Source organism: Cyprinodon tularosa, unplaced genomic scaffold (assembly GCF_016077235.1).
Source record: "Cyprinodon tularosa strain WSP-4 unplaced genomic scaffold, ASM1607723v1 ctg160, whole genome shotgun sequence".
NCBI lineage: Eukaryota > Metazoa > Chordata > Actinopteri > Cyprinodontiformes > Cyprinodontidae > Cyprinodon > Cyprinodon tularosa.
In genome coordinates, this window is record NW_024038438.1 from 1,908,135 (window position 1) to 1,915,204 (window position 7,070).

Genomic DNA, 7,070 nt, shown 5'->3' on the forward strand with positions numbered 1-7,070 from the left:
TATATATATATATATATATATATTTATATATATATATATATATATATATATATATATATATAAAAGAGATAACAGGCATATTAACTCTTTTTCTAAATCTCCTTTGGTCTCTGAGGTAACAACAGTTTTATGAGGCATAGAAAGCAAGAAAAAAAGACAGGAGGATCAGAAAGACACTCCAGCCTACATCCTCTCATCGATCTAGATATGACTAGTTGCAGCTGATAAAGGTGTGTTCTGTTTATTTCTTAACTCTTTTATTAGTTTTATACCGGTTTTCTTTTATAGTCAACTGTAAGTTTTTGTGCACTAGAAAATCTCATTGTACCTTTATAATGACAATAAATATAATTCTGATTTGAATGTGGATTTAAATGGTGGCAAGTTAAACCCACTGGAGATAGGCCGACATAAGCGATCTGATTTCATGGAACCAATGGCACCGAATCCATACAACATACCCAAACGGTAATCCAGATTAACATCACAGTTTCAAAAATTCTTACATTTAGCATAATTTATAAAAAAAGAGAACAATGATTTAAAACAGTAACAAACACTCTACAACAGCACACCAAGCAATGCAACTGCTTGACCTCAGTTCCCCCTGACAAACACTCGACAAACCGCTGACCTCCATCTAGAGCAGAATCAACACACTCTGCCCCGGCAGGTTCAGTCTGTTAGCATTGAATTTGCATTATTTCCTTTCAGCATTTATGCACATAAGAATATTATCTCATGTTGTAAGTTCAAACAGGTTCAAACTTTTTAGGCCAGTGGATGGTAATGCAGGGATTCACCTCACCTCTAACTGCAATGCTTTGTCTTGGCAGTTTTTCTTCCAGATATATGTCTAAATAATTGGCATAAAAAATATTTTCCAACAAAAATAAAGTTCCACACAAAACCATCTGATTCATAAATGTTCCATTTATTGACCATGAAAACCAGTGTGGTAGAATATTGTGGCCAGATAGAGTCGCACTGCGACACCTGCTGGTCATTTAAAATACCTGTCCTGTGCCCTCAGACTATGTGTGTCTTCTCACTGATAAATATATAATGGATCAATGGATATATTTATGTGGTAATGTGGCCTTTTTGTTAAGTTGTTGCATGTTTTCTAATTTTGGATTTTCTTTATTTTTGAACTTGTTTGCTTGTTTTCAATTTTGTGTGTTGCATGTTTTTTTGGATTTTGTTTGGAGGCCACATTGCCACACACACCTGGACACGCCCACAACGGCACAGGTGTTCCCAATCAACTAAGCAGCGTGCCGACTGGGACGCTGATTTAAAAAAGGCAGCTGCTTGGTTGGAGGGACAGACACCGGACATGGGAAGGTTTGGTTGGGGAAGGCCGATCTTGGAGGGAGCCGGACGGAGCGAGTGAGAGGGAAGCAGCGGGAGAGCCTTGGGGACTGACGGCAGGAGGCCCGCCGGAGCGAGGTGGAGAGACGCGCACCGGAGAGAGAGACGCGCACCGGAGAGACGCGCACCGGAGAGGGAGACGCGCGCCGGAGAGGAGCGCGCCGGAGAGAGAGACGCGCACCGGAGAGACGCGCACCGGACAGAGAGACGCGCACCGGAGAGACGCGCACCGGACAGAGAGACGCGCACCGGAGAGGAGCGCGCCGGAGAGACGCGCACCGGAGCGAGCGAGGTGCAGGGACGCGCACCGGAGCAAGGTGCAAGGACGCACGCCGGAGAGACGCTCACCGGAGCGGGGTGCAGAGAGGCCCGTCATGGAGCGAGGCGCAGAGGCACGCTGGCGAGAGCCGCGTGTTGGAGGAGACCTCGCAGGCCAGCTACGCTGGAGAGGCCCACACGCGCAGCGTGCCGAAACGAGGACCCAGCGCTGGGGTGGACGGTGCCCTCCATTATACCCGCCAAGTGCGCGTCTTTTAACAGACTTCCCCATTGACTCTGCTGCTCTCCACCATCTGGATTTTTATCTTTCTTTTTAATCTTTTCTCTTTTATCTATCTTTTTTTTTTTATCTTTTTCCTTTTAACGTATTTTATTGAACACTTTTTGCGAGCTCGTCTTTTTACGTAAATTATTGAACTTTTAATCTATTAAACTTTTTAAGGCCCTGCTCACAATCGCCGCAGTCTGTTTGGTTTTTATGTTTTTTTTAAAGATGATCGCACCTCTCGGGTGCCACATTTATTCTCAGTAAACCCTGTATCTATACATGTAGGAGACCAGCTTTCATTTAGAACAGATGCTTGGGCTACGATGAGGGCAGGAAATATAATGAAAGTAAGTTTTTTTATGCCTGCCAGCTGTAGTTTGTAATAGTGTGGCAGTTATGATCACTTATCTAGAGAACATGCAGGCAGATGAGAAAGAGAAGAGAAAGGACCTTTTCTTTTAGAGTGAAAGGCTTAAAAATGACAACAAAAAAAAAATACTATGACCGCATTGATATTCCTTTGATGACACAAGATTAGCCACTCCAGGAGATTTACAGAGGGAATCTGATCCACTCCTTTAAGATCTTAGCACATAACAAACACCTTACATGCACGTACACATAAACATAACATATACAAATGACTTGCACATAAGTGCATAACACACAAAGACATATACATAGATGCATGAACATATTTTTGCCACTGATGGAATACAAATTGGAACCCCATACTCATTCTGTGTGAGTGCATGCTTTGTTTGTGGTCTGGACAGACGTATATAGATTCCATTCTGCTCTGCCTATAACCCACCAGTATAAGGCTCACTCCTAAAGTTCTGGAACCCACTGGTTTCTATAGCTGACAAACGGGTGATTTGAAAGTTCATTCTGAAGTACCAGTAGTTAGTGAAATTGTGATGGGCCACTCAGCAGGTGTTTATGGATTAAAATGTGATTGCTGTGCTGTACTAAGGAAAATGCATGAATTTAAACTCATAAAGGCATTTGTAAAGATGGATTAGAACAAGGGAAGTAAGGTTAAACCCTGAAAGGTTTAAAAAAAAAACAAAAATGCTCTTATTGCCACTAAAAGTTCTCCATGCACATGAATTAGGTTAGTATTTAGTGGGAACAAATTTCTATTCTTTGCACAAATCATGAAAACAGCTCGTTTTTGTTTCTACTAGTGTCCTATACCCGGCAAACAGGCTGATAACCTTGTCCAGGAGTGTATGAGGGACTGCTACCCAATTATTTTCTTGATCTCCCCGTCTATACATACAGGGTCCGATCTTCATCTACTGTATCTCACCAATCCAGTCATATTCCACTGTATTTCAAGTAGACATACTTAAACGGCAAAACTAAATATTTTTCCCCGTCTGCTATTTCACCTCATGTTACCTGACCTACAGACTAAGGGACCTTTATCTATTTACATAAAATGCAAATTTTTTATTTGATCTAGAAGAGGACTTCTGACCACTACTGTCGTGCTACTTAACGGAAAATAATAACTAGATACAGTTAATAGTTACTTCATTTCAAAAATGAACTCATTTACTTTGCTGATGACTTGCAAATAAAAGTAATTAGTTCTTTTAAAACAAAAAATGGGGGAAAAGTTGCACACATTACCATCTTTAAATCTCAAGTTTGGTATTTTACAAAAATAAAAACTCAAACACAAAGTATTTTTTGTCTATCTTACAAAATGCAGATCATATTTTTTTAACAATATATTTATTAAGTTTTAGAAGACATAAGTCAAAGACAGAAACAAAACAAACACTCCCACAATGCTGACAAAGACAATGAAAGCAATACATTTACAAATCAAACTGACAGTTGTGAGGTTGTTAGAAAACCGGATTATCAGGCCTTAAGATTTGGTTGACATCACAACCCAAAAGCTTAATCTTGTAGGTATATTTTTCCAGATAAGTCCATAGAGGCTTTTCTGGACAGGGTGAATTTGAAAAACCAATGTAGTCCATTATACTTTGTAAACACTCTGAGAGTTTAGAAGGCTTTCCAGAGATCCACTCAAGTAGAATGCATCATCTGATACTAAATAAGAGTCCATGGAGCAGTCTTAACCTATGAGGTGTAAGATTAAGACCGAAGTGCAAACTAAGGATTGAAGACAATAGAATACAATCTAGATCTTGTCCCAACAGTTCACAACTTTTTCACATATATTTCTCCAGAGGCTTTTAAGAAAAGGAAAAATAAAAAATACAATGATAGTATGGTCCATCAGAGATATTGCATTTGTTACATTAGGCTCAAATTTATTTGATAACAGTTGTGTAATCTGAAGCCTGTGGATAATTTTAAATTGCACTTTCTTTACTCTATTTGTTAATAAACAACCAGCGGAACTCAGCCATAGCACTCTTCTTTCATCGTCCGCGATACAGAATTGTTTTTTACAATTTTTTATTGATTAAAACCAAAAAAATTAAATGACAACAAGACCACATGGTAGCTCTAACAAAAGTTACTTTATTGAGAGTATTAGTTACTCACTAAAGTAATGGTGTTCCACTAACATGTTCGCTTTAGCCCATTTAGACCCTTCTGATGTTGTGTCTGGATCAGGAGAGGCTTGACAGGAGAAAGATGTCAAGAAGTGGCCCTTGATCTGGAAACATTTGTGTATTGAAGTTGTTAAAGCTTTTTCTTAGTGGAGGGTGTGACATTTCTGCAGTCTTTTTCATGACAGTGTAGGCCATTACACCATAGCAGTACTTCATTATTAAACATGTAATTTCAGAGCTTCAACAACTGTCAGTTTGGCAGCTTTGTAATAACCAGTATTTAGGCCATCTGTTGAGATCATTTGTAAAATCCTAGATTTTGATAATGTTGGGCTGTAACACATCAACATTTTAACAACATAATTTCTCAGACACAGAAGAGTCCAGCAGATGAAGTCAGGTCCAGGATTTTACAATTATTAATCAGTTAACTATGCTAAGGGCTGAATATAGTGCTAATTATTTCCAGCAAGGTAAGAATTGTTGCCGTTTTTATTTATCTATGTGGTGCTCTACAAGCTACAGAAATTAAATATGAAGACAATGAATATGAAGACAACTTTTCGGCAGTGCCGACCCCTGCCACTTTGCTATACCTGGCAGTATCGTGTGGCACGTGTCTTTCAGCATGGCAGATTTTAGCAAAACATATTACAACCCAACTGTAGAGCAAATCTGACCTTATTGCAATTTATCTTAAATTAATTTTGTACGCTACTAACTCCTGTGTTGAAACAACTCTGCGTCAATAAAGCTAAAAGAATTACAGTTTGCCCTATGTTGCCAAGGTAGTAGCAAACTAGATAGCCGGTTTAGCAGGCAGCGCTATACAAGAAGAGTCTGAGAGCCTTTACAATATAGCTACTCCATCTCACTACTACTTGAGATGACCTTCCCTCCTACAACCATAACAGGAAGCTGTTGTCACCATAGCAACGGTCAAAGCTCTGGCAGGGACTGTTGCACAGGACTTTTACACATGACAGTGCTCATATTCAAAACCCACTAGAGTCTAGACCAGGGGTCACCAACATGGTGCCTGCAAGGACCACATGGGGTGCCCTCAGAGTCTTCTTAAAACACAACAACTCGCTAATGAGTTAAGTTTGAAATGTTATTGTATTATGTTGCTCTTTTAAAAAAAAATAATTTATAAAGACTCATCATATTGTCTATGGCAGGGGTCTTCAACGTCTTACAGGCCAAGGACCCCCAAACTGATGGCGAGATGGAGGAGGGACCTCCTAATTATAGGCTATATCTTGTTTGAAATTGTGTTAGGCTATATGAAACTGGTCCTATAGTCACTCCATTACAGATGGAGTCACGTAACGAAAGTAATTTGGCCCTGAGATTATTAAAGTATTTCTGATTCTGATTCCTCGTTGATGGGACAGGTGTTGGGAATGAAATGGTGCCCAGCTTGAAAGAGCTCCTGTGTGTCGCTGAATGTGTGCATTCATGTAAATTTGTATTTAAAAGGCATTTCAATAAGTGGAAAAAATAACAGGGAGTATAAAACATGCAGTACCTCTATGCACCCCCTAGGGGTCACGGACCCCCTGTTGAAAACCTCCGGTCTATGGCATTTGAGCATTTATAGATTCCAAAATGAAAATGTCTAAAAGAAAATTTGAAATTAAAAGAAACAATAAAAATATGTTTATAATGTATGAAGTTTAGGTGAACACTAACCCTTGTATTGGTAGCCCTTCCTATATATCAGTACCCTGGAATGAGCCCTCATCTGTGAAAATGTTGGTTACCCCTGTACTAGACATTCTCCTGCTTGATGGTATGTAATGACTCAATTTTGTTCATTTTTGATTCTGTTTCTCTTTAAGTTTCTAAGTTAATATGTACTGCTTTGAAGCTGCTATAAGTCTCATTGTCCTCTATTTGTTGCAGAGGTGTTTCACATTTTATCTGTCCAGTTCCCTTTCCAGTTCACACTTGAAAACGACAAGAACTGTAGTCAATGTCTGTTTGTGTGTCATTTACAGTCTTTTTATACCAATTTAAACCCCCTTAAGCAGTGTTTTTTCAAAATTCAACATTTCAAGGTATATCCTTAACTCTAACAATGTAATAATGGCTTGTGTCAAAATTGCTTTAAAATGAAGTTGAATATTCATGCTTAACAAAGTTTTTTTTTTTTTAGTGCGGGTAAAAAACAAAAAGAATGTGCTGATTAGAAATGAAAAGAGGAAAATCCAGAAACCTAGATCCTGATTACGTTGGATATTAAAGTGCAATATTGTCACTCTTACTAATTAACTTATAACATAGCCTAAATTAGGAAATCTCCGGGTCGCTGTCAAGTCTGGTGATAACGGGACTCTGTTGTTGACATGAGCTGCCAGTAGTGTGAGTATCTGCTGATAGTTTAGGGGGAACGTCAGCCAGAGCTGTAGTGTGTGAATGGCTGAGACTGCTGCCTGCTGAATAGTGGGTTGCAGAAAGAACAAAGTGCCTTTGATTCTGTTACAAAAAGCCAACAAATCAGTGGCGGTTTTAGACTAAATTCACCACGGGGTAAGGGTTGGGGCCAGTGTTTTTTTATTATATTTTTTGTTTATATGGGAGTGCCAGCGTTTTTTATT